The 27,799-nt window shown below is 44.0% G+C and overlaps 6 non-coding genes across 6 annotated transcripts; 3 read left to right on the plus strand and 3 right to left on the minus strand.

Moving 5' to 3' along the window:
• Nucleotides 1-3,078: 3,078 nt before the first annotated feature.
• trnal-cag (transfer RNA leucine (anticodon CAG)) lies at nucleotides 3,079-3,161 on the plus strand. Its single transcript has one exon. It is a non-coding gene; the product is annotated as a tRNA-Leu (tRNA).
• An 8,128-nt stretch (nucleotides 3,162-11,289) lies between these two features.
• Nucleotides 11,290-11,361, plus strand: trnaw-cca (transfer RNA tryptophan (anticodon CCA)). The gene has a single exon. It is a non-coding gene; the product is annotated as a tRNA-Trp (tRNA).
• Nucleotides 11,362-11,909: 548 nt separating this feature from the next.
• trnai-uau (transfer RNA isoleucine (anticodon UAU)) lies at nucleotides 11,910-11,982 on the minus strand. Its single transcript has one exon. It is a non-coding gene; the product is annotated as a tRNA-Ile (tRNA).
• A 12,821-nt stretch (nucleotides 11,983-24,803) lies between these two features.
• On the minus strand, nucleotides 24,804-24,886 carry trnal-cag (transfer RNA leucine (anticodon CAG)). The gene has a single exon. It is a non-coding gene; the product is annotated as a tRNA-Leu (tRNA).
• Nucleotides 24,887-24,964: 78 nt separating this feature from the next.
• On the minus strand, nucleotides 24,965-25,037 carry trnan-auu (transfer RNA asparagine (anticodon AUU)). Its single transcript has one exon. It is a non-coding gene; the product is annotated as a tRNA-Asn (tRNA).
• A 1,132-nt stretch (nucleotides 25,038-26,169) lies between these two features.
• On the plus strand, nucleotides 26,170-26,242 carry trnav-uac (transfer RNA valine (anticodon UAC)). The gene has a single exon. It is a non-coding gene; the product is annotated as a tRNA-Val (tRNA).
• The last annotated feature ends 1,557 nt before the right edge of the window (nucleotides 26,243-27,799 follow it).

The following is a 27,799-nucleotide window of genomic DNA, read 5'->3' on the forward strand; positions in this document are numbered from 1 at the left end:
CTAACTAGTCATTTATAAAGGTTTAGCATAAGTTCCTTGCTTTTGTACTCTATGCCTCTATTAATAAAGTCAACGATTGCGGATATTTTTTTTTACAATCTATTCATCTTGTGCTGCCACCTTCAAAGATTTGTGTATGTATGCCCCCAGGTCTCTCTGTTCCTGCACCCCCTTTAAAATTGCACCATTTATTTTAAAGGGCTGGCACAGGCACGGTGGGCCGAATGGCCTCCTGTGAGTCTATGATTCTATGTTTTTGATTACACCTCTGTGAAGCGCTTTGGGATATCCCCCAGAAGTGGGAGTCAACAGTTCACTTCCTCCCTTCACACTTCCATCTGACCTGGGCTGGACGAAATAGATTTTTTCGTTGTGTAATGATTATCATGTTGGCGTGACACACGAAAAACTCCCGGTTTAATCCCGGGTCAGAAACAATTTGCTGGAACTTGCTCCTCACAAACTTCCAGGCGCGACCTTTCTCTCGTGTCAATTGGGCTGCAATCCTTTCACATTCAACAACGGCTGCACCAGATTCCTGGTCTCAAGACCAGTGAACAGTTTGAAGCAGTGCGTAAAATGAGAAGGGATGAAAGTTACAAAAGTTAGCATAGTTTCAACGGTCACTCGGCAAACTTGTTCGCATTTCATTCAGTGTGAAACAGAAAGTTGTGGGTTTATTAATGGTGATTAAAAGAATCATCTGAGAGACTTGAATTATTTTGTGTCATTCAGTGAACTGTTTTGTAAAAATAGATTCGCTGATCGGGAAGCGAACCCGGGTCGTAGCTGTGAAAGCAACGGATCCGAACCACTAGCGAGTTTGACTTGCAGCATTATCAACTTTAACGTGGACTTCCCTTTTTCTGTGATTCAGCTTTTAATCATTTTTAGCTCCTGATTGCGGATATTCCCGTGATTAAATAGGAATAAAGTATATTAGGCTCAGGAAAACCCGGGGAGGTGGCATCCCGCTCACCGAGCCTTTCCAGCAGCATTTATCTGACCAAGCACTGGAGTGAGTGAAACTTTCTCCAGGGTGGGGGGGGGTCTCAATGTGCAAAGGGTGGCGAATGAGGAAGTTATTTATCAATCAGGATGGCCGAGCGGACTAAGCCGCTGCGTTCAGGTCGCAGTCTCCTGTGGAGACGTGGGTTCGAATCCCACTTCTGACATTAGTTATTTGACTCCTATTTTATTTGTTGCTTGAGCTGCAGTTGATTTTTCGGCCCAGTTGATTTGCTCTTCCCGCAATAACCAACCCGGTCTCCGTCTACGGCACGTTTTGACGCCCACCGGCTCATCCCGAAACCGAGCTTTAAACGAAAATATGCTGGAAACACAAGGCGATAATTCAACAACTATGGAGAGAACAGACACTTGGGGAAATGTACCATAGGAACAGTAGTAGGCCATTCAGCCCCTCGAGCCCGCTCCTCCATTTGATAAGATCATGGCTGATCTGTGATCTAACTCCATTTCCCTGCCTTTGGCCCATATCCCTTCACACCTTCGGTTGGCAAAAAGCTATCGATCTCAGATTTAAAATTAGCAATTAAGCAAATATCAATTCATAGAATCATAGAAGTTTACAACATGGAAACAGGCCCTTCGGCCCAACATGTCCATGTCGCCCAGCTTATACCACTAAGCTCGTCCCAATTGCCTGCACTTGGCCAATATCCCTCTATACACATCTTACCCATGTAACTGTCCAAATGTTTTTTAAAAGACAAAATTGTACCCGACTCTACTACTGCCTCTGGCAGCTCGTTCCAGACACTCACCACCCTTTGATTGAAAAAATTGCTCCTCTGGACCCTTTTGTATCTCTCCCCTCTCACCTTAAATCTATGCCCCCTCGTTATAGACTCCCCTACCTTTGGGAAAAGATTTTGACTATCTACCGTATCGATGCCCCTCATTATTTTATAGACTTCTTTCAGATCACCCCTAAACCTCCTACTCTCCAGGGAGTAATTGCTGTTAGGGGAAGAGAGTTCCAAACTTCTTCCATCTTTTGTGTGTAGAAGTGTTTTCTAACCTCACTCCTGAAAGGTCTGGCTCTAATTTTTGGACTGTGCCCCCTAGTCCTAGAATCCCCAACCAGTGGAAATAGTTTCTCTCTATCCAGAAAATGTCAATGACACAGTCAATGAAAGGTGCAGTTCACGAAGGCGGCTCACCAGCACCTTCTCAAGAGCAATTAGGGATGGGCAATAAATGCTGACCTTGCCATTGACACCCACATCCCATGAATGAAGACAAAAAATGTCGCCTGCATGGCTGAGTAATTTCCTGCGGCTGAACGACGGTAAGAATGAAACCATCGGCTTCAGTCCTTTGAACGAACTGTATACACTTGCCGTCGAGCTCAATCTCCACTTGGTCCTCTGCCCCGAATATCCACTGCATCAGAAAATCCTCCATAACATAGAATCACAGCATGGAAACATCATAGAAGGAGGCCATTCGGCCCATCGTGCATGTGCCAAATATTTGAAAGAGCGATTCAATTAGACCCGCTCCCCTTCCCTGTCCCCATAGCCCTGCAATACCTTCCCCTTCAATTGTTTATCCAGCTCCCCTTTGAATGTTATTATTGAATCTGTTTCCACCGCCCTTTCAGGCAGTGCATTCCAGATCATGACAACTCGCTGCGTAAAAAAAATTTTCCTCATCTCACCTCTGTTGCCAATGACCTTAAATCTGTGTCCTCTGGTTACCATCCTTTCTGCCACTGGAAATAGTTTCTCCTGATTTATTCTATCAAAACCGTTCATGATTTTGAACACCTCTGTTAAATTTCCACTGAGCCTTCTCTGCTCAAAGGAGAACAACCCCAGCTTCTCCAGTCTGTCCACCTCACTGAAATCCCTCATCCCTGGCACCATTCTAGTAAATCACCTCTGCACCCTCTCCAAGGCCTTGACATCATTCCTAAAGTGTGGTGGGCAGAATTGTGTGATGTCCAGCTGGGGCCGAACCAGTGATTTATAAAGGTTCAGCATTAGTTCCTTGCATTAGTACTCTATGCCTCTATTAATAAAGTCAACGATTCCGGATAGTACATTATCAGTCAGGATGGCCGAGCGGACTAAGGTGCTGCGTTCAGGTCGCAGTTTCCTTTGGAGGCGTGGGTTCGAACCCCACTTCTAACATCGGTTATTTTTAAACCAATTTTATTTGTTGCTTGAGCTGCAGTTGATTTTTGGGCCCAGTTGATTTGCTCTTCCCGCAAGAACCAACCCGGTCTCCATCCACGGCACGTTTTGACGCCAACCGGCTCATCCCTAAGCCATTAGAAGTAAATGCCTTTCATGACTGCTGCTTACAAATGTATTTACATGTATCTGTATTATTTATTCATTTATTGGGGTGTATATAATGTCAATGTATTTTCTGGATATTTATTTATCTATGTCTTATTTTTTATTACACACAAATACATAACACAGATACACAGCGATATAATGATAACCACCACACAGTTACACCCAAATGTATTTATAAGTGTCACAGATGCAATCATATATATTTATAACAAGATATATCATATTGTAAAAATAATCAAAATAAATTTATAAATGGCACAAATAACATAAACACTCACTTAATAAAGAAGCATGACATCCATAGTTTAAATTTTCACACCGTCCTGTTAGCAGTCCTGAACAAAGTCCACACACCGAAAGTCTCAGCGTTTTTTCAGATGCTGCCCGTCCTGTTCTGCATTTTGAGCAGTTCCTTTCCTGTGATGTGATGATTCTGGGTGCCGGGTGTGTGTAATTGGATTTGATGCAGTCATGCTGCCGCGGACAGGTGAAGGCTGCTTCTGAGGCTGCCTGACACCCGGTGGGTGTGGGCGGGGATTTGGTAATCTGAAATAAATTCAACTATGCATGAGAAGCTTACATGAAGGTCAACATCAAGGTCCCTGCCATTCGACCTCCAGGCGCAATAGCGGCGCGTCTGATTCAAGGTTGCGTGTTCAAATCACATCGGGGTCACGCTTGTTCTTAATGTTAGTAGGAGTCTGAATAATTCCGTAATTCATATTGCATTCCCTTTTTCACAATAAACAGAACCCTATTCTGAATTCTGCCTCACCAGTTCCCCAGTGTCAGAGAGAGAAGCGTCTGATTCCCTCATTTATTTATTGCAAGATACATACACAAACACACTTATTAATTCAAAATCAGCGTGCAGCTCCACACGCACAAAGTTAAACACAGCCAGAGAGACAGGCAAGCACCGGGAAATAGACAAACCGGTTTCTCAGAGAATTGCCAGTACCTCCACGGTCGAATGTAAGGGCTTTTGTTGTTCGCTTTCGTTCCACACCTTGGAATTCAGGTTCATGGTTTGTAGGACAAGGCACGGGCGCGATGGCCCGAGTGGCCTGCTTCTGAGTTGAATCCTTCTCCGATTCTAAGCTCAGCCCCTGGGGCGGAGCTAGCAGCCGCTTCGCTGCAATAATAGACCAAATGGAGAAGTATCAGCAGGCTCGGCCAGCTCAGTCGGGAGAGCATGAGACTCTTAATCTCAGCGGTCGTGGGTTAGCGCCCCACTGTGGGCGAATTCTGTTTTAAACTTTTGCGCTGCTTTCGCGAGTGAACCCTTCGCTTCCTTGACTGTCAGTGCAAGAGACGAGTCTGTCAGTGCCGCGTCATGTGCAATGGTCAAAACTTTAAAAGAGCAGAAGGTTATTCGGGGTTCAGATACACAAACCTCTCTGATGAGCCTGAGATTTAGTCAGAGGTTGCTGCCTCCCCTACATCTCTTGCCCTCTGACGAGGCACTTGCTCCGGTTTCAATTTACAAACTGGGTGAGTTGGTGATCGGGTGCAGGAGAGCTGGTTTGTGATCTGAGTAGGAGACTCAGCGGCCCCGGGTGAGACAGAGAAAAGAAAATCAGTCCAGGCCCGGCCGCAATCTGCGGATGTGGAAGAAAACACGGGAGGAGGGTGCGGTGTGAGGTCCCTGTCAAACCAACTGCCCGAACAAAGCTGGCCACAGTCACAGAATCAGAATGGCTACTTCCTGAGCGGGGAGGCCGGTTCAAGTGGAAAAGGATCCGGACGAGAATGATCTGATTCATAAGGTTAGGGGAGGGAAATTAGGGAGCTCCTTCAGAACGTTAATTATTTGAAAATGAAGACTTTTTCCTGTGTAACTTGAGTGGTTTTGATGAATGAAATGTTTGTAAAAAGGCATCGTGGAGAAGGATTGAGAGCTTTTAGGACTAGAGGGGAAATGAGGAGATTGTTTTTTCACACAGAGGGTTGTTACGATCTGGTAGCCACTCCCTGAAAGGGTGGTGGAAGCAGCTTTCATCGGAACTTTCAAAAGGCAATTGGACAGGTACTTGAAGAGGACTGATTTGCAAGGTTACGGGGAAAAGGCTGGGTTTTTTGTACTAAATTGGACAGCTCTTTCAAAGAGTAGGCAGGGCAACACGGCCGAATGGCCTCCTTCTGTGCTGTAATATTCTATGATTCTATTCCATGATTTTAGTGTGGGATAGGAGAGATGTTGTTTAAAGAGAAGTAAAACTGTCCCAATCAGAGCAGAGAGAGGTGACTGGTCAGTTCCCCTCTGTCCAGTATAAGTCACCAGCGGTTTTTTTGTGGTGTCGTGGTTACCAGTTCGCTTTACACGTTAACGGCCCTGCTTTCGGCCCTGCTTTCGATCCTGGGCGGACAATTTAGATTGCAATTGCTGTTTACATTCTATATTAATGACTTAGATGAGGGGACCGAGTGTAATGTATCCCAAGTTTGCTGATGGTACAAAGGTCGGTGGGAAAGTAAGCCGTGAGGAGGACGCAAAGCGAGGTGGACAGGTTAAGTGATTGGATAAGAATGTGGCAGTTGGAGTATAAGGTGGGAAAATGTGAAATTGTCCACTTTGGTAGGAAGAATAGAAAAGCAGAATATTTTTTAAAAGGTGAGAGTCCAATAAATGTTGGTATTCAGAGGGAGTTGGGTGTACTTGTAAACAAATCACAGAAAGTTAACATGCAGCTACAGCAAGCAATTGGGAAGAAAAATGATATGTTGGCCTTTTTGCAATGAGGTTGGAGCATAAGAGTAAGGGAGTCTTGCTGCAATTAAATTGGGCTTTGGTGAGAACACACCTGGAGTAATTTGATGTAGTCTACATGGATTTTAGCAAGGCTTTTGTCAAGGTCCCAATTGGCAGACCGGTCAAAAAATATGTGATTTCACTAGAGAGGGTAGAGAGGAGATTTACGAGGAGGTTGCCAGGGCTGGAGAATTTTGGCTGTGGGGAAAGATTGGAAAGGCTGGGGTTGTTTTCTTTGGAACAGAGGAGGCTGAGGGGTGATTTAATTGAGGTGAACAAAATTATGAAGGGCCTAGATAGAGTGGATGGGAAGGGCCGATTTACCTTAGCAGGGAGGTCAATAACCAGGGGGCATAGATTTAAAGTGATTGGTGGAAAGATTAGAGCGGAGCTGAGGAGAATTTTATTTCACCCAGAGGATGGTCGGTGTCTGAAACTCACTGCCTGAAAGGGTGGGAGAGGCAGAATCCCTCGTTTCATTAAAAAAAATCCTTGGATATGTACCTGAAGTGGCGGAACCTGCAAGGCTGCGGACCATGTGCTCGAAAGTGGGATTAGGCTGGGTGGCTCATTTTTGGCCGGCGCAGACGCGATGGGACGAATGGCCTCCTTCTGTGTCGTAAATTTGCGATGATTGGACAAAATTCTCAATTGTTTTTTGTAAGAGCAAATTCCCTGACCGGGCACCAAAGGCAGGCGGCAGCGGTGAGAGCCATTGGACCACCAGGGAAAGCATGGAAGGTTTCTAAATACATCTGGGAGTGTTTGTATTAGGTACAAATAATATTTCTGGTTTAGTGACTCTGTTAGTTGCAAATGTATTTCCATGTATCTGTATTATTTATTTATGTATAGGGGTATATATATTGTAAAGCTACCTTTGGCGCTGATCAGAATCTGTATAATTTCGCAATTAATGCTTCATTTGCGTTTTCACAATAACAAGTCTGTCTCACTGGTTCCCCAGTGTCAGGGAGGGAAGTGTCTGATGCCCTCTTTTATTTAATGTTACAAACATAAGACAAACACTCGTATTCGTTCAAAATCAACCTGCAGGTGGACACACACAGAGAGAAAAACACAGCCAATGATTTCGACGTTATCTTAGGATTGCTGCACATGGACACCCAGGGGCGAGTTTACTTCAATGACAGACAAGAGTAGCAGGTCCTTTCAGAACTGGCTAGCTCAGTCGGTAGAGCATGCGACTCTTAATCTCAGGGTCGTGGATTCGAGCCCCACTTTAGGCGAATTCTATTTGAAACTTTTTATGTTGCTTTCAGGGGTGAACCCCAGCTCTGACTCCCCCCGACATCCCGTGCAGTGTCACCGCGCACATTGTGGCCGCGCCCGGGCTGATTTCTCTCTCTCTCACCCGGGACCGCTGAGTCTGCTGTACCGTGATCACCAACTCATCCAGTTTGTAAATTTAAACTGGAACAGGTGACTCGCAAAGTGCAAGAGAAGTCGGGAAGGCTGCAACCTCTGACAAAATCTCATTCCCATTAGAGGTTTGTGTATCTGAACCCCGAACACTTTCTTCACCTTTTAAAAGTTTTGACATTCACTGTACAGGGCGCGGCACCTAGAGACTCGTCTCTTGCACTCACAGTGATGCGCAGTGCCTTTTTCACTCGAAAACAGCTATTGTGATATTGTGATATTGTCTTAGACTCCGTCACTAGCGGAAAGGGTTTGTCGATCTACATTTCAAAATCCTAAAAATCCTTCTATATTCCAGGGAATACAGGTATGCAACCGCTCCTCATAACTTAACCTTTCGAGCCCTGCTAACATTCTGGTAAATCTGGGCTGCGCTCCTTCCAAGGCCGATATACCCTCTTAGGGAAAAAGGGAATAAAACTTGAAATGAGCGTCACTGAGGATCAGTTTTCTCTCACTCAAAGTTATCTGTTTATTGAAGTAAAAGATGCAGCTTTTCAAGAATAAGGGAGCAGCCACTATCGCCCTTTTTGGCAGGAGATAAAACTCCTCCCTGGATGTTTATGGAGAGCAAGTTTCAAAAGAATGTTTACGCTCGGGAACCTTTCGCGTGTGAAGCAAATGTGATAACCGCTACACCACGGATACCGCTACTATCTCAATAAAAACAATGGGGAACTGACTTAGTCTCCTGTCTCTGTTCTGACTTGGAATGCGTTGCTTCTCCGTCCAGCAACACTTAATATGTTACATCACAGAAGGAAATCATTCGGCCCATCGTGCCTGTGGTAGCTCTTTGGCAGAGGTATCCAAGTAGTCTCACCACCCATACACTCTTTCCTCATAAGCCCTGTAAATTTTATTCTTTTCAATTATTTATCCAATCCCCTTTTGAAAGTTATCATTGAATCTGCTTCCACCGGCCTTTCAGGCAGCGCATTCCAGATCATAACAACTCGCTGCGTAAATTATGTTCTCTCATGTCGGCTCTGGCTGTTTTACCAACCACCTTAAATCTGTGTCCTCTGGTTACCGACCCTTCTGCCACTGAAAACAGTTTCTCCTTATTTGCTCTATCAAAACCATTCATAATTTTGAACACCTCGATCAAATCTCCCCTTAACCTTCTCTGCTCTAAGGGGTTAATCCCAGCTTCTCCATTCTCGCCACATAACTGAAGTCCCTCATCCCTGTTACCATTCCATAAAATCTCCTCTGCACCCTCTCCAAGGCCTTGACATCTTTCCTAAAATGCGGTGCACAGAAGTGAACACAATAGTTCATCTGCAGCCTAACCAGTGTTTAATAAACGTTTAGCATAAATTTGTTGCTTTTATACTCTATGCCTCAATTAATAAAGTCCATTTTACCAGGCTGTCTCTGTCCTCCTGAAGTCTGATATTATCCACCACATTGTTTACTACATTCCCGAGATTCATGTCATCTGCAAACTTTGAAATTATACCCTGTATACCCAAGTCGAGGTCATTAATGTATGTATCAAAAATGAAAACTTTTTGCAGTGTGACTTGTGTGATTTTAAGCCTAGTTTATAGAACATCTTCTCATAATTTAACGCATCGCACCCTGGTAACAATCTGGTGAATCTGTGCTACACTCCTTCCAAGGCCAATATATCCTTTCAGATTCAAAGGTTATAAACTTGAAATAAGCGTCACTGTGGATCAGTATTCGCTCACTCAAAGTTATCTGTTGAGTGAAATAAAATAAATCGCTTTTAAAGAATAAGGAAGCAGCCACTATTGCCCCTTTCGTCCAGCCTATTTTGTGGGCACTTTATCAAACGCCTTTTGAAAGGCCATATACACAACATCAACCACATTGACCTCATCAGCCCTCTCTGTTAACCCATCACAAAACTCAATCACGATTTGCCTTTAACAAATCCACAGTGGCTTTCTATTATCAATCCACACTTCTCCAAATGACTATTAATTTTGTCCCACATTAACATTTCTAAAAGCTTTCTACCACTGTGGATAAACAGACGAGCCTGTAGTTGTTGTGTTTATCCTTACCACCTTTTTTGAACAAGGGTGTAACATCTGAAATTCTCGAGTTCTCTGGCACCAAACCCTGTATCTAAGGAGGATTGAAAGATTATGGCCAGGACCTCTGCAATTTACACCCTTACTTCCCTCAGCAACCGAGGATGCAGCTCATTGGGACCAGGTGACTTATCTACTTTAAGTACAGCCAGCCTTTCGAGTAACTCCTCTTCGTTAATTTTCACCCGATCCAGTATCTCAACTACCTCCCCTTTTACTGTGATTTAGGCAGCATTTTCTTCCTCGGTAAAGACAGATGCAAAATATTCATTTAGTACCTCAGCCATGCCCTATGCTTTCATGTGCAGATCTCCTTGTTGGTCCCTAATCGGCCTTACCCGTTTACCATTTATATGCCCATAGAAGACTTTTAATGACTTGATGAGGCGATCGAGTGTAATGTATCCAAGTTCGCTGATGATACAAAGCTAGGTGGGAAAGTAAGCTGTGAGGAGGACACAAAGAGTCTGCAAAGGGATATAGATAGGTTCAGTGTGGGGGCAAGAATGTGGCAGATGGAGTATAATGTGGGGATATGTGAGGTTATTCACTTTGGTAGGAAGAACAGAAAAACAGAATATTATTGAAATGTTGAGAAACTATGAAATGTTGATGTCCAGAGAAACTTGGGTGTCCTGGACACATGAAATCCAGTTTGTGCTAACCTAGTATAAGCATCCAAAACCTGATGATGGAGAAAGTCTAAAAAAAACTAAGACAATAAACAATCCTTGTTGGTTTCTGAGAGTAAGCAAAGTGGGATGGTTTACGACCATGAGTTAAGATCAGTGGTGCTGAATAATGCAGCCGAATCGTATAAAGATAGGGCATGCTCCCTTCTCAAATGTTAAAGCTCTCAATAGGGGTCAGTCAGAAGTCCATTGCCACAGGCAGTCCGCAAAGTTCAGGTCTGATATACCTGGATTCGCAGACAGGTCAGGTTGTGTTGATTGCTTGTCATTAATGTAATCTGTAGACAGTTGTATTATAATAATAATACTTTTGAATGTAATGTTGAAGACAGCTGTAGTGCAACTCTGTAGTAAGTCAATCTATTAAACTTGCTATTTTGTAACCATTCGGGCTAAAATCAAGCGGAAGTTATTGTTGATGGATTAACAACCCATAGTTGCGACAGTAACGGGAGAAATCCGCTCACAAACATTCACTTTACATATAAACATCACACCCATAGTTTATATTTTCACACGTTCCTTTTTCCAGTTCTAACCAAAGTCCAAACATCGAAAGTCCATATGTTTTTCAGAAGTTTCCCGTCCTGTTATGTATTTTGAGCAGTTTCCTGCATGTATAAACATCACACCCATAGTTTATATTTTCACACGTTCTTTTTTGCAGTTCCAATCGAAGTCTGAACAGCGAAAGTCTCAGTGTTTTTCAGAAGCTTCCCCTCCTGTTATGTATCTTGAGCAGTTTCCCACATCCTTTTCCTGTGATGTGATAATTCTGGGTGCAGGATGAATGTAATTGGATTTGCTGCAGCCCGCTGACAGCAGGCGATGGAAGCGAGCGCCATGCTGCCGCTGACAGGTGAAGGACACTTCTGATGCTGCCTGACATCTGGTGGGAGTGGGCGGGGATTTGAAAGCCAACCCATTCCACCAATCTCGGAGAAATAAAGCGGTGCTTGACAAACATTGATAGAAACAAACACGCACTGTAGCATCCAGGCCTCGTGGCGCAACGGTAGCGCGTCTGACTCCAGATCAGAAGGTTGCGTGTTCAAATCACGTCGGGGTCACAGTTTTTTCCCAAAGAGCTGGTTTGTCTCATTCCGCAATTAATGTTTTCTTTGCGATTTTGCGTCTTCACAATGAACAGAACCTTGCTCCAAAGTCTGCCTCTGGTTCCCCAGTGTCAGGGAGGGAAGCACCTGATGACCTCATTTATTTAATGTAACGAACAGAAGATAAACACACGTCTTCTGTCAAAAACCACCCTGCAGGTGGATACATAGTGAGATAAACACAGGGCAGAGATGCGGACAGTATCCGGAAACATCGGGAAATAGACAAGAGAAATAGATTGAGCGCTTTACAATTAGAAAATTGTCTGAACCTCCACGGTCAATGAAAGGTCGGTTTCCCATTGCACCTCAGAATTCAGGAGAACTTGGGAAATGGTTGGTTCGGTTCCCTTATCTCTCGCCAGCGGAAAAGGTTTGACGATCCCACCCGACTAACTCCTTTCAAAAGCCACTCTGTCCAACGCCAATATGTCCTTTTGGATGAAAAGGGAATAAAACTTGAAATGAGCGTCACTCGTTGTGCAGACCAGGTTCCAACATAATGTTCCCGCCTGGGATTGAACCAGAAACGTTTTGCATATAAAGCGAACGTGATAACCGCTACACTACGGAAACTGATGATATTCTTTAAAGCAAAATGGGCAACTGAATGGTGTCCTCTCTCTGCTCGTACTTAGAATGTGTTATTTCGAGTACAGCAAGAGATACAGACAGTGGCTGCTCCACCTTTTCTTTAAAAACTCTCAGGGTAGTGGGTTTGAGCCCCACGTTGGGCGAGTACCGTTTTAAATTTTTATGCTGCTTCCACCGGTGAGCCCCAGCTCTGACACTTCCCCCACCCCCCCCTCCGTCTCACCGCGCACGATGAGGCCGCGCCTGGGCTGAATATCTCCAATTAGGTTTCCGCCCCTGTCGCAGCATGAAATGGTCCTTATCAAAGTCAGAAATGATACTCCATGTGACGACCACCATGATAAACTAACCCTCCTCATCCTTCTCAAATACAATATCTCACCGTGCTGTTATGCTGTTAGACGAGTTTCCTCTCTCTGCTCTTGTTTGGAATGTGTTGCTTTTCCGTCTGATAACACTTAGTATCATCGTATTATGTTAGTCCACAAGAGGAGATCATTCGGCCCATCGTGCCTGTGCCGGGTCAAACCCACGTATTCGTTCAAAATGTGTTCAAAGATGTATTGAGTGCTTTTTTTTATCAGAAAATTGCCTGAACCCCCAGAGTCTACAGCTTTCCACCTCGCTATCAACCACACGGCCTATTTTTATATCACCAACAAATTTCTAAATCATGCCCCCTACTTTCAAGTCCAAATCGTTAATGTATTCCAGAAAAAGCAAAGGACCATGTACCGAGTCCTGCGGCAACCCACTGGAAACAGCCTTCCAGCTGCAAAAACACCCGTCGACCATTATCCTTTGCTTCCTGCCACTGAGCCAATTTTGGATCCAACAAGCAATATTCCCTTGGATCCCATAGGCCTTTACTTTTTTGACCAATCTGCCACGTGGGAACTTTTCAAAAGCCTTGCTAAAATCCACGTAGACTACATCAATTGCACTACCCTCATCGATCCTCCTTGTCACCTCCTCAAAAAATTCAATCAGGTTACTCAGACACTACCTCCCCTTAACGAATCCATGCTGACTGTCCTTGATCAGTCCGTGCCTTTCGAAGTGACAGTTTATCCTGTCCCACAGAATTAATTCCAACAATTTGAAATGGAGTCTTTCTCCTGCTTGCTGCATTAATAAATAAGGCCAAGCGAGCTCAGTCGGTGGAGCATGAAACTCTTAATCTCCGGGTTGTGGGCTCGAGTACCATTTTAAACTTTTATGCTGCTTTCACTGGCCAACAGTGCAGAAATGATGCAGAATGAAGCATGCAATGTATAATCAGGATGACTGAGCGGTCTAAGGCACTGCGTTTAAGTCGCAGGTTTTTCTGTAGGAGTGGGTGCGGATCCCACTTCCGACATTTTTTATTATTGCGTGGAAATATTTTATTTGTGGATTGGGCTGCTGCTGATGTTTCGACCAAGTTGGTTTACTCCTCCCACAAAAGCAACTGGCTTTGTAATGGACATGTGACTTGAGAAGTTTCGAACAGTGAAATGGTTGACATATTAATGACCTGGACAAAGAAATAGAACAGCAGTGGGAAACATTTAAAACGGTGATCAGTAGAGTCCAGGAGAAATATCGTCCACTAAAAAGCAAGAACAAACTAGCTAGAATTGACACACCAGGGATGAATAAAGAAATAAGGGCAAAATTGAAACTAAAGAAAAAGGCGAGAGGGGAATGTGAAAATACTCAGAAAAGAAGTCTAAAGAACTATTAGAAAGGCAAAAAGAAATATCAAAAAAACAAAGTATTCTAGAAATATCAACAGCCAAAGAAAGTTTAGGATAGGAATCGGGCCACTAAGGGATACACACGACAAACTCACAGTCAATGACAGCGAAATGGCAGAAATATTAAATAATAAATTTGCTTCAGTATTTACCAGGGAGACCAGTATTGTGGGCATGACAGGAGAAGAAGAGATCAAAAAAATTTGCAAAGACATTTAAGATCGAAAAGGGGGAGATAATTGAGAAACTAATCAAACTTAGAGAGGAAATTTCCTGTTAGGAGCCGAACCAGAGTTTCAAACCGTTCAGCCACGCTAATTTCCGTATTACTGTTCAGGAGCTCATTTCACAGGGACACGATTACTGCGCTCCATTTAGGGAGGCTCAGTGAAAGGCGGAAATTGATCCATTAATAGAATCATAGAATAAGACAGCGCCTTTCGGATGACATTCGGCCCATCGTCCCTGTGCCAGTTCTCTGAAAGAACTGTCCAGTTAGTCCCACTCGCCTGCTGTTTCCCCATACCCCTGAAAATGTTCCCATCCAAGCGTTTATCCAATTCGCTTTTGAAAACTGTGAGTTAAGAAAAACAATATTGAAAGGGATGCTGGGGCCTCTGCAGCGTCGATGTAGAGTGTGTGATGATTGAAGTTATCAAGATGGTTGCTTTACACATGGTCTGTTGTGCAATCATCCTGAAATATCTTCAATATCCAATACAAATTGAATTGCAAACCTGACGGACAAACACTGGAAAACAAGTCACGAGTGAACGCAAATCATCTGGGACCCGTTTTCAGCCTCACGGCACTTTAAGTAAAGTGAAATAACTTTGCATTGAAAACATTTGGAACTTGCATCTGTGCCTTTATCTGTTCCATTTCTTAAAGTTGCTGGTGTCTGATGCTGGACACGCCTCTGCTCCCTCTATTGAACAAGAAAGGAGGTGTTTGACGTTGACGGGACCTGTTGGTTATGAGTTCATCCTTCACATTGAGTGGGTTCGCGTCCTTTAAACGGCGTCAGCTGAAGTCCAGCGGTGAACTTCACAGCAAACAAGTTCATCACCGTCTCACCACGGGCTCTGACTGACATGTTTATTGTTATTTCTTTCAGACCGAAATAAATAGTAAACGTGATTTTAAATTTGCACTCAGTGATTTTTATGTCGTCGCCTTTAAATGTTTCAGAGTCGACTCCTAACTGATGATAATCCGGCCATTTCACCAGCCGTGTTGAAAACAAAACATGTCTCTGCTTTTCGCGTCTTTTTTCGAAAGGCAAAAAATATATTTCCCGTGACCTCTGAAGGATGGACAAGTAAATTTCAGAAAGCAGAAGCACGTTCACCGAGCTTAAATCGTCTGACCACGTTAAAGGCGATATATATATATATATATATGTATGTAAAAATATGCAAGTAGTTGCTGTCTGTTTCTGTGGTTGATTTTTTCCTGTGTGTGTCCATGTGCAGGTCGATTTTGAATCAATACCAGTATTCGTGTCAGTTTGTTGCATGAAATAAATGAGCATCAGGCGCTCCCCTCCCTACCACTGGGTAGGTACTGAATCATGTTTTAGGCCAAACATCTTTTTTTTTGTGAAAAAGCAATTCAAACCTTCATTCGGGAATTATCCCGTCTCATGTGAGCGGTGAAAGATACAGTGACCCCGATGTGATGTGAACACGCAGCCTTTTGATCTGGAGTCAGACCTTTGCGCCACGCACTCTGAAGACAGGGTCCTGGATGTTATTATATTTTTTGAATGTTTCTCAAACACCGTTTCATTTATTGGTTGAATGGATGAGTCTTATCAAATCTCCGCCAGATCCCATCGGGAATGAGACAGCATTGGAAGCAGCCTTCACCCCCAATATCACGCTGGCATTCATCGCCTGCTCTCATCGGACTGCATTAACAGGGCTTGGAGATATGGATTTTGTTCACATTTAATCAGCAGTGTGAATCGTTAAATATTTACTGATTTTTAATGGGAACAAGGTTTCAAAATGTTTCCGCCCGGGAACCTTTCGCGTGGGAGGCGAATGTGATACCCACTACACTACGGAACCCTAATACCTAAAACTCCGTGTTCGGGACCTAACCCCTCAGCCAAACTAATTTCCGTATTACTGTCCAGAAGCTCATTTCACAGAGATACATTTACTGCGCTGTATTTCGGAAGGCTGCAGAGAAGGATCGGTGGCGATGGTCAGGCAGGGAATCCCAGAGCATCGCGCCGACACAAACATTTCACTGTTTTTTCATGTGCCTGATATCCGACCGCAGTGTAAATTGTGGCGAATCAGGCATGCTCAGATGACATTGTTCACAGAGTGTTTTCTTGCAGCCAAATCACACATTAGAAAACTTGAAATGAGATGAAGAGATCGGAGCCATTTAAAGTGCTCCCAGTTACTGCAGATCAGGAATTAAAACATGGCACCGGCTTCAGGGCGATCAGAATGAGGCAATGAATCCAAAAGTGGGAAGAAAAGGATGTAATTTCCGTCCCTGGGTGGGCTCGAACCACCAACCTTTTGATAAACAACCGAACGCGCTAACCGATTGCGCCACAGTGACCGTCTGATCTTTTTTCTTGCAAGATACACTAAAGCAGCGTGTCAACTAGCCAAAGTTACATGTTGCAGCCACAGAAATGCAATTGTCCACCATCAGTGTTACTTTTCCAGAAACAAAGGATGGGACATTGTTTGTGGAAACATGGGAACGGTCTGGTCTCGCTCACAGCATCGATATCACCGCCAACCAGCTCTCCTGCAACCGGCGCGCCCACCGGTGCTTTGTCTGTTACTAATTCGCACTGTGGGAGAACCTTCGCCACACTGACTGCAGCGGTTCAAGGAGGCGGCTCACCACCACCTTCTCAAGGGCAATTAGGGATCGGCAATAAATGCCGACCTCGCCAGCGACGCCCACATCCCATGAATGAATGAAAATATATTCTGAGCGTCCTGACGCTGATGTCAGGTTTTGATCCCTGATCTGCAGTAACTGAGCGGTTTAAATGGCTCCGACCTCTTAATTTCACCCACAACATCAGAGTAACTGTTCCAGGGGGACATGCCGACTCAGCTGCGTCTTGACCGCCTGTCTGGTCAGTCCTTTATTCGTCTCCAATTCCGTTTCCCAAAGCGTTTCGACAGATTCACAAAGCTGTTTGTCATTTCGGTTCCTTTCGATTTGTCCAGCTCCCGACTGGCAATAATTTGCAAACCTGGTTGCAACCCTCCGCCTTGCATCGTGTCCAGGGATGGGGTATGTGGAGAGACTGGAGAAGCTGGGATTGTTCTCCTTAGAGCAAAAAAAGGTGAAGGGGAGATTTAATAGAGGCGTTCAAACTTATGAGGGGATTTTGATAGAATGGATAGGAAGAAGCTGTTTCCATTGGCAGGAGGGTCGATAACCAGAGGACACAACCTGCATTTATAAAGCGCCTTTAACGTGGTAAAACGTCACAAGGTGCTTCACAGGAGCGTTATTAAACAAAACTTGACACTGAACCACATAAGGAGATATTGGGACAGGTGACCAAAATCTCAGCCGAAGAGGTAGGTTTTAACGTATGTGTTAAAGGAGAGAGAGGTGGAGAGGTTTAGGGAGGGAATTCCAGAGCTAAGGGCCTGGGCAGCTGAAGGCACAGCCGCAAATGGTGGAGCGATTAAAATCGGCGATGCGCAACAGGCCAGAATTGGAGGAGCACAGAGATTGTTTTTTCGTTCATAGGATGTGGGCGTCGCTGGCAAGGCCAGCATTTATTGCCGTTGGGAAGGTGGTGGTGAGCCGCCTTCTTAAACCGATGCAGTCCGTGTGGTGAAGGTTCTCCCACAGTGCTGTTAGGTAGGGAGTTCCAAGGATTTTGACCCAGCGACGATGAAGGAACGGCCGATATATTTCCAAGTCTGGATGTTGTGTGACTTGGAGGGGTACGTGCAGTTGGTGTTGTTCCCATGTGCCTGCTGCCCTTGTCCTTCTAGGTGGTCGAGGTCGCGTGTTTGGGAGGTGCTGTCGAAGAAGTTTTGGCGAGTTGCTGCAGCTGCAGTGCATCTTGTGGATGGTACACACTGCAGCCACAGTGCGCCAGTGGTGAAGGGAATGAATGCTTAGGGTGGTGGATGGGGTGCCAATCAAGCGGGCTGCTTTATCTTGGATGGTGTCAAGCTTCTTGAGTGTTGTTGGAGCTGCACTCATCCAAGCAAGTGCAGAGTCTTCCATCACACTCCTGACTTGTGCCTTGTAGATGGTAGAAAGGCTTTGGGGAGTCAGGAGGTGAGTCACTCGCCGCAGAACACCCAGCCTCTGACCTACTCTTGTAGCGACATGATCTCGAAGGGTTGTAGGGTTGGAGGAGGTTACAGAGAACGGGAGGGGGCGAGGGCCATGGTGGGATTTGAAAGGAAGGATGAGTATTTTAAAATCGTTGCGTTCCCGGAAGGGGGGTTTGACTGGAACGTCACACGGACCCCTCCCGTCGCACGCCAGCAATTGTGATATCAAGAAAAAGGTGGCGTAGTAATTCTCCATTTCAGCGAAAATGGAGCGCTGGGGTCCGTAAACGTGTAGCGTAAAAGTTGAAACTCGCACCCACGATCATGAGGTGAATGCCTCTACCGACTGAGCTCGCCAAGCCTGAGGAAACTGTTACTTCCTTGTCTGTTGTTGCAGCGAGAGGCTGTTGGCTCCGCTCCAAGGGTTCAGTACAAACCATGAAACATGTTCTCCTGAATTCCATGGTGTAGAAGGCAATCGAGTAACAAGTCGAGCAATGTATTCCGCTCAATCATTGATCATTCCATTCAGATCTTCTGCTTTTCCGCTGCACTTCCCCCAAATATTGGAATTAATTTTGCTCAGTATTTATTTCGCTTGTTTAATATTTTGTTCGCCGGTTTTGCCAGATTAACATTTCATTTCAATTATCAATGACAGGGAGCAATGACCATCACTTGTAAAATTCCCTCGGGCCCATCAATGTGTCAGAATCAAGCACCCGGGCGTTTAAGCACCAACCAACTGAACTAAGGCGGTTCACTCACTTGTCCCAACACCTGCTGTGCCTTAACTTGCTCACCGCTGCCAGTCGTTTATTTTTAAATGACGCTTCCCTCCCTGACACTGCAGAACAAGTGACCAAAGTCCCGTTTATTGTTAAAAAGCAGTAATTCCGAAATTATCCAGGCTTTCATGCATGGTAAAGTTAATAGTGACTTCCACGTGATTTGAACACGCATATTCTTATTGATTTGGAATCAGATGTGCTACTATTGCGCTATGAGTTCGATTGAGAGCATAGATTATGCATGTATATATACTTATTATATACTTAAATATATATATGTTTGCTGCAGTGTTCCTTGGTGGTTGGGAATAGTTCATTGCACAAAAATAATTCAAGTCTGTGAGACACTTAATGTTTTTTTAATAACCATTAATACGTTCTGTTGCACACTGAAGAAAATGCTAACTTGTTTGCCAAGTGACAATTAAAACGTTAATAAATCTTTGTGCTTTGCATGTCATGAACTTTTATCTCTTCCCATTTTACAAACTGTATTTTAGGAGTCTGCTTAAAAATGTTTAGTGCTTATTATACCAGGAATCTGGTGCAGCCGCTCTTAAATTTAAAAAGGTTTGTAGCCCCTTTCACGCATGAAGAAGCTCGTCTCTGGAGGTTTATGGGGAGCAAGTCCCAACAACATGCTTCCCTCCGAGGTCAAATCGGGAACATTCTGCGTGTAACTGGTGAACATGATAACCGCTTCACTACGGAAACGACAAACTTTTCGGTCTCAGGTCTGAAGGAAGTGTCTCGGGAAAACATGAACTGCTGACTCTCTTTACACTGACTCTTTTCACGAACATTTCATCGATCGAAACCATACAAGTCACAGGGAAAAAATGTCAAAGTCATTAAACTCCCGAATTAGCCCCAAAATCTATCAATCTCTGTTTTGAAATTTTCAATTGACCCCCAGCCTCAACAGCTTTTTAGGGGAGAGAGTTCCAGATTTCCACTCCCCTTTATGTGAAGAAGTGCTTCCTGACATCACCCCTGAATGGCCCAGCTCTAATTTTAAGGTTATGCCCCCTTGTTCTGGACTCTCCCCACCAGAGGAAATAGTCTCTATCTGCCCTGGCAAATCCTTTAATCATCTTAAACAACTCAATTAATCTTCTATACTCAAGGGAATGAAAGTCTCGTCCATGCAACCTGTCCTCATAATTGCTGATCAAGGATAGCCACCAAAAAGGGTTTTACGATGGCTGGATCTTAAGTGCATTGCTCGTTGTTATTGGTCTCGTTGGTCTCGGGGTATGATTCTCGTTTAGGGGTTTTTAGTCCAAATATGCGAGAGGTCCCGGATTGAAATCCCGGACGAGCCCTTATTTCACTTTTGATCTTGAACTTCCAAAGACAGAAAAGTACCCAAATCAGCCCACATGAGTGCAACAATTCCTATGTTTCATACTATTACCAACACAACTGCCCAACTTGGTTCTGATGAGAGGTTATTGACCTGAAACATTAACTCTGTTTCTCTCTGCACAGATGTTGCCTGACCCGCTGAGGGTTTCCATCATTTTCTCTGTTATCAGAGTATCACTTCCCTCATCACCTAACTACACTCCTCCACTAGATGTCGCCTTGTGGTACAAACAGGCTCCTTCCGCACAGCCAGGTGTTCTGCTTTAGGCATTAATTATAACTATAACTTTTGAACTTGTGAGTTAAAACATATGGCCTTGCCCATTGACCAGTGAGCAGAATGGTGTTTATCTCTCACCAGTGCAGCCCTTTCCCGCTGCGTCAGCTTGGAATGATACGGAGCAAACATACAGATGTCACACCTCTCCTGCTTCCCTGTGAAGCTGTTAAGACGAATAGCACACAATGCTGTCTGACACACAAACACACCAGCTGTGAATGATTTAAAGGCCTTGTTATGATTGTCAGAGAATTGTTTATATCAAAAGGATAATTAAACTTATGAGTATTATGATATCAGCTCCGATCGAAGAGTTGCTGGACTTCAGAATCTACTAGTCTCTATATTAAACATATGCATGCATATAAAATGAAGCAAATCTGTCTTATGATTGTAGTTTCATTCTCCCAACAGAGATTTATACTTCCTTACTTAAGAGGCAAAAGGTAAAGGTTAATATTAATTCAATATAAAGACTAACTCTTTCCTTACAATACAGATACCCCAAACTAATATAACACCTCAAACTGATAGAGCTTCTCAAATTAAAACAATACCTCAAACTAATACGGTACCTCAAGCTAATACAATACCTGAAACGGATAGAGAACCTGAAACTAATATAATACCTCAAGCTAATACATCATCTCAAACTAATAAAGTACCTCAAACTAATACAGTACCTCAATCAAATACAACACCTTAAACTAATACAGTACCTCAAACCGATACAGAACCTGAAACATAAATTAATACCTCAAACTAATACAGCATCTCAATCCAATACAGTATCTCAAAGCAATAAAGTACCTCAAACAAATACAACAGCTTAATCCAATAGAGCACCTCAAACTGATGCAGAATCTGAAATTAATATTTTTTTTAATTCGTGAATGGGATGTGGGTGTCGCTGGCGAGGCCGGTATTTATTGCCCATCCCTAATTACCCTTGAGAAGGTGGTAGTGAGCCGCCTTGTTGAACCGCTGCAATCCGTGTGACGAAGGCTCTCCCGCAGTGCTAATAAGTAACAGACAAAGCAGCGATTAGCGCGCCGGTTGCAGGAGAGCTGGTTGGCGGTGATATCGATGCTGTGAACGAGATCAGACCGTTTCCATGTTTCCACAAACAATGTTCCTTCCTTTATTTCTGGAAAAGTAACACTGATAATGGACAACTACATTTCTGTGGCTGCAACATGAAACTTTGGCCAGGTGACACGCTGCTTTCGTGTATCTTGCAAGAAACCGCACCGGTTGGTCTCTGTGGCGCAATCGGTTAGCGCGTTCGGCTGTTAACCGTAAAGGCTGATGTTTCGAGCAAGAAAACACTCAATGAACAATATCATCTGAGCATGCCATTCGCAATAGTTTAAACTGCGGTCGGATAACAGGTACATGAAAAAAACAGTGAAATGTCTGTGTGGGCGCGATGCTCTGGGATTCCCTGCCTGACCATCGCCACCGATCCTTCTCTGCAGCCTTCCTAAATACAGCGCAGTAAATGTATCCCTGTGAAATGAGCTCCTGGACAGTAATACGGAAATTAGTTTGGCTGAAGGGTTATATCCATATCACAGAGGTTGAAGCATCAGTTTTCCGTAGTACAGTGGTTATCCCGTTTGCCGAGCAGGTGAAAGGTCCCCGTTTCGAAACCGGGCGGGAGCATTTTGAAACCTTGTCCCCATTAAAAATGATTAAATATTTAACGATTCACATTGCTGAATGATGTGAACAAAGTCCATATCTCCCAGCCCTGTTCATGCAGTCCGTTGGGAGCAGGCGATGAATGCCAGCGTGATATTCGGGGTGAAGGCTGCTTCCAAGACTGTCTCATTCCCGGTGGGATCTGGCGGAGATTTGATAAGCCCTATCTATTTAACCAATATATGAAACGGTGTTTGAGAAACATTCAAAAAATATAATAACATCCAGGATCCTGTCTTCAGAGTGCGTGGCGCAAAGGTCTGACTCCAGATCAAAAGGCTGCGTGTTCACATCACATCGGGGTCACTGTTTCTTTCACCGCTCACATGAGACTGGATAATTCCAGAACGAAGGTTTCAATTGCTTTTTCACACAAAACAAAACAGAAGTTTGGTCGAAACCCTGACTCAGTACCTACCCAGTGGCAGGGAGGGGAGCGCCTGACACCCTCATTTATTTCATGCAACAAACTGACACGAATACTGGTATTGATTCAAAATCGACCTGCAGATGGACACACACAGAAAAAAGACAACCACAGAAACAGACAGCAACTACTTGTATATATATATATATATATCTGTATATATCGCCTTTAACGTGTTCAGACGATTTAAGCTCGGTGAACTTGCTTCAGCTTTCTGAACTGTCCTTGTCCATCCTTCAGAGGTCACGGGAAATATATTTTTTGCCTTTCGAAAAAAGCCGCGAAAAGCAGAGACATGTTTTGTTTTCAACACGGCTGGTGAAATGGCCGGACTATCATAAATTAGGGGTCGCCTTTGAAACACTGAAAGGAGACTACCTAAAAATCATTGAGTGCAAATTTAAAATCACGGTCACTATTTATTTAGGTCTGAAAGAAATAACAATAAACATGGCATGATGTGGAGATGCCGGTGATGGACTGGGGTTGACAATTGTAAACAATTTTACAACACCAAGTTATAGTCCAGCAATTTTATTTTAAATTCACAAGCTTTCGGAGGCTTCCTCCTTCCTCAGGTGAACGTTTGTTGGAAACGTTTGTCATTTCCAACAAACGTTCACCTGAAGAAGGAGGAAGCCTCCGAAAGCTTGTGAATTTAAAATAAAATTGCTGGACGATAACTTGGTGTTGTAAAATTGTTTACAATAAACATGGCAGTCAGCGTCCGCGGTGAGACGGTGTCGAACTTGTTTGCTGCGAAGTTCACCGCTGGGCTAAAGTTGAAGGACGCGAACCCACTCAATGTAAAGAATGAGCTCAGAACCAACAGGTCCCGTCAACGTCAAACACCTCCTTTCTTGTTCAATGGAGGGAGCAGAGGCGTGTTCATCATCAGACGCCAGCAACTTTAAGAAATGGAACAGATAAAGGCACAGATGCAAGTTCCAAATCTTTTCAATGCAAAGTTATTTCACTTTATTTAAAGTGCGGTGAGGCTGAAAACGGGTCCCAGATGATTTGCGTTCACTCGTGACTTGTTTTCCAGTGTTTGTCCGTCAGATTTGCAATTCAATTTGTATTGGATATTGAAGATATTTCAGGATGATTGCACAACATACCATGTGTAAAGCAACCATCTTGATAACTTCAATCATCACACACTCTACATCGACTCTGCAGAGGCCCCAGCACCCCTTTCAATATTGTTTTTCTTAACTCACAGTTTTCAAAAGGGAATTGGATAAACGCTTGAATGGAAACTTTTTCAGGGCTATGGGGAAACAGCAGGCGAGTGGGACTAACTGGACAGCACTTTCAGAGAGCTGGCACAGGCACGATGGGCCGAATGGCATCCGAATGGCGCTGTCCTTTTCTATGATTCTATTAATAGGTCAATTTCCACCTGCCAATAAGCCTCTCTAAATGGAGCGCAAAAATCGTGTCCCTGTGAACTGAGCTCCTGAACAGTAATACGGAAATTAGCGTGGCTGAGCGGTTTGAAACTCTGGTTCGGCTCCTAACAGGAAATTTCCTCTCTAAGTTTGATTAGTTTATGAATTATCTCCCCCCTTTCGATCTTAAATGTCTTTATATTTTTTTTGATCTCTTCTTCTCCTGTCATGCCCACAATATTAGTCTCCCTGGTAAATACTGAAGCAAAGTGATTATTTAATATTTCTGCCATTTCGCTGTCATTGCCTGTGAGTTTGTCATGTGTATCCCTTAGTGGCCCTATTCCAATCCTAAATTTTCTTTGGCTGTTGATGTGTCCAGAATACTTCGCTTTTTTGATATTCCTTTTTGCCTTTCCAATAGTTCTTTAGACTACTTTCCCAGTATTTTCACATTCCCCTCTCTCCTTTATTGTCTCGTGTGTGCCTTTTTCTTTAGTTTCAATTTTGTCCTTATTTCTTTATTCATCCCTGTTGTATCATTTCTGGCTAGTTTTTTCTTGCTTTGTCGTGGGATATATTTCTCCTGGACTCCATCGATCATCGTTTTAAATGCTTCCCACTGCTGTTCTATTTCTTTGTCCCGGTCATTAATATGTCAAACATTTCACCATTCAAAACTTCTCAAGTCACATATGCATGACAAAGCCAGTTGCTTTTGTGGGAGGAGCAAATCAACTTGGCAGAATCATCAGCTGCAGCCCAATCCACAAATAAAATATTTCCACGTCTTGGTAAAAATGAACAATGTCAGAAGTGGGATTCGAACCCACGCCTCCAGCAGAGACTGCGACCTGAACGCAGCGCCTTAGACCGCTCGGCCATTCTGACTACCAATACCATGTTTTATTCTGCATTATTTCTGCACTGTTGGCCAGTGATAGCAGCATGAAACTTAAAAATGGTCCTCGCCTAATGTGGGGCTCGAACCCACGATCCTGAGATTAATAGTCTCATGTTCTACCAACTGAGCTAGCCAGGCCTGAGTACTAACAACCGCCTTATCTGTTATTGCAGCAAGCAGGAGAAAGACTCCATTTCAAATGAGGGACAGGATCAACTGTCACTTCGAAAGGCACGGACCAATCAAGGGCAGTCAGCATGGATTTGTTGAGGGGAGGTCGTGTCCAACGAACCTGATTGAATTTTTCGAGGAGGTGACAAGGAGGATCGATGAGAGTAGCGCAATTGATGTAGTCTACATGGATTGTAGCAAGGCTTTTGAAAAATTCCCACATGGCAGATTGGTCGAAAAAGTTAAGGCCCATGGGCTCCAAGGGAATGTGGCTTATTGGATCCAAAATTAGCTGAGTGGTAGAAAGCAATGTGTAATGGTCAACGGGTGTTTTTGCGGCTGGAAGGCTGTTTCCAGTGGGGTGTCGCAGGGCTCGGTACTTGGTCCTTTGCTTTTTGTGGTATACATTAACGATTTGGACTTAAGCGTAGGGGGCATGATTGAGAAATTTGCGGTTGACATAAAAGTAGGCCGTGTGGTTGATAGCGAGGAGGAAAGCTGTGGACTGTGGGGGTTCAGGCAATTTTCTGATAAAAAAAACACTCAATCTGTCTCTGAACTTATTTTGAACGAATACGTGTGTTTGACCCGGCACAGGCACGATGGGCCGAATGATCTCCTCTTGTGGACTAACATAATACCATGATACTAAGTGTTGTCAGATGGAAAAGCAACACATTCCAAATAAGAGCAGAGAGAGGAAACTAGTCTAACAGCATAACAGCACGGTGAGATATTGTATTTGAGAAGGATGAGGAGGGATAGTTTATCATGGTGGTCGTCACATAGGGTGTCATTTGTGACTTTGATAAGGACCATTTCATGCTGCGACAGGGGCGGAAACCTGATTGGAGAGATTCAGCCCGGGCGCGGCCCCATCGTGTGCGGTGAGACGGAGGGGGGCGGGTGGAAGCAGCATAAAAGTTTAAAACGGTACTCGCCCAACGTGGGGCTCAAACCCACTACCCTGAGAGTTTTTAAAGTTAAGGGGGAGCAGCCACTGTCTGTGTCTCCAGCTGCAATGGAAAGAACACATTCCAAGTCCGAGCAGAGAGAGCACACCATTCAGCTACCCATTGTGTTATACACTATGCCATCGGTTTCCGTAGTGTAGCGGTTATCACGTTCGCTTTACACGCGAAAGGTCCCCAGTGCGATCCCGGGCGGAAACATTATGTTTGAACTTGGTCTCCACAAACAGACAGATCGATTTTCTTCTCCTGCCAAAAAGGGAGACAGTGGCTGTTGCCGTATTCTTTGTCACCTGCATATTTTACTTCATTAAACAGAAAATTTTGAGTGAGAGAAAACTGATCCACAGTGACGCTCTTTTCAAGTTTTATTCCCTTCTCATCTGGAAGGATATATTGGCTTCGGACAGAGTGGCTTTTGAAAGGAGTTAGTCCGGTGGGATGGACAAACCTTTTCCAATGGTGGGGGACAAGGGAATACGAACCAACCATCCACCAAGTTCTCCCGAATTCTCCGGTTCAATGGGAAACCGGCCAACAAAAGCCCTTTCATTGACCGTGGAGGTTCAGACAATTTTCTGATAACAAAGCGCTCAATCTATTTCTCTTGTCTATTTCCCTATGTTTCCGGATACTGTCTGCATCTCTGCCCTGTGTTTATCTCACTATGTGTCCACCTGCAGGGTGGTTTTTGAACGAAGATGTGTGTTTGTCTTCTGTTATTTGCATTAAATAAATGAGGTCATCAGGTGCTTCCCTCCCGACCAGAGGCAGACTTTCGAGCAGGGTTCTGTTAATTGTGAAGACGCAAAGAAAACTTGAATTGCAGAATTGTTCAAACCGGCTCTCAGGGAAAAAAACTGTGACCCCGACGTGATTTGAACACACAACCTTCTGATCTGGAGTCAGACGCGCTACCGTTGCTCTACGATGCCTGGGTGTTTTAATGGGTGATTGTTTCTATCAATGTTTGTCAATCACCGCTTTTGAGCTCCGAGATTGGTCGAATGGGTTGGCTTTCAAATCCCCGCCCACTCCCACCGGATGTCAGGCAGCATCAGAAGCATCCTTCACCTGTCAGCGGCAGCATGGCGCTCGCTTCCATCGCCTGCTGTCAGCGGACTGCAGCAAATCCAATTACATTCATCCTGCACCCAGAATTATCACATCACAGGAAAAGGATGTGGGAAACTGCTCAAGTTACAGAACAGGAGGCGAAACTTCTAAAAAACACTTAGACTTTCGGTGATTCGACTTCGATTAGAACTGCAAAAAAGAACGTGTGAAAATATAAACTGTGGGTGTGATGTTTATGTCTGTCGGAAACTGCTCAAAATACATAACAGGACGGGAAACTTCTGAAAAACACGTGGACTTTCGATGTTTGGACTTTGGTTAGAACTGCAAAAGAGAACGTGTGAAAATATAAACTATGGGTGTGATGTTTATATATAAAGTGAATGTTAGCGGATTTCTCCCGTTACTGTCGCAAATATGAGTTGTTAATCCATCAACAATAACTTCCGCTAGATTTTAGCCCGAGTGGTTACAAAATAGCAAGTTTGGTAGATTGACTTACAACAGAGTTGTACCACAGCTGTCTTCAACATTACATTCAACAGGATTATTATTATAATACAACTGTCTACAGATTACATTAATGTCAAGCAATCAACACAACCTGACCTGTCTGCGAATCCAGATATATCAGAACTGACCTGTGCTGACTGCCTGTGGCAATGGACTTCTGACTGACCC

Source organism: Heptranchias perlo, unplaced genomic scaffold, assembly GCF_035084215.1.
Source record: "Heptranchias perlo isolate sHepPer1 unplaced genomic scaffold, sHepPer1.hap1 HAP1_SCAFFOLD_63, whole genome shotgun sequence".
In the NCBI taxonomy this organism is placed as follows: domain Eukaryota; kingdom Metazoa; phylum Chordata; class Chondrichthyes; order Hexanchiformes; family Hexanchidae; genus Heptranchias; species Heptranchias perlo.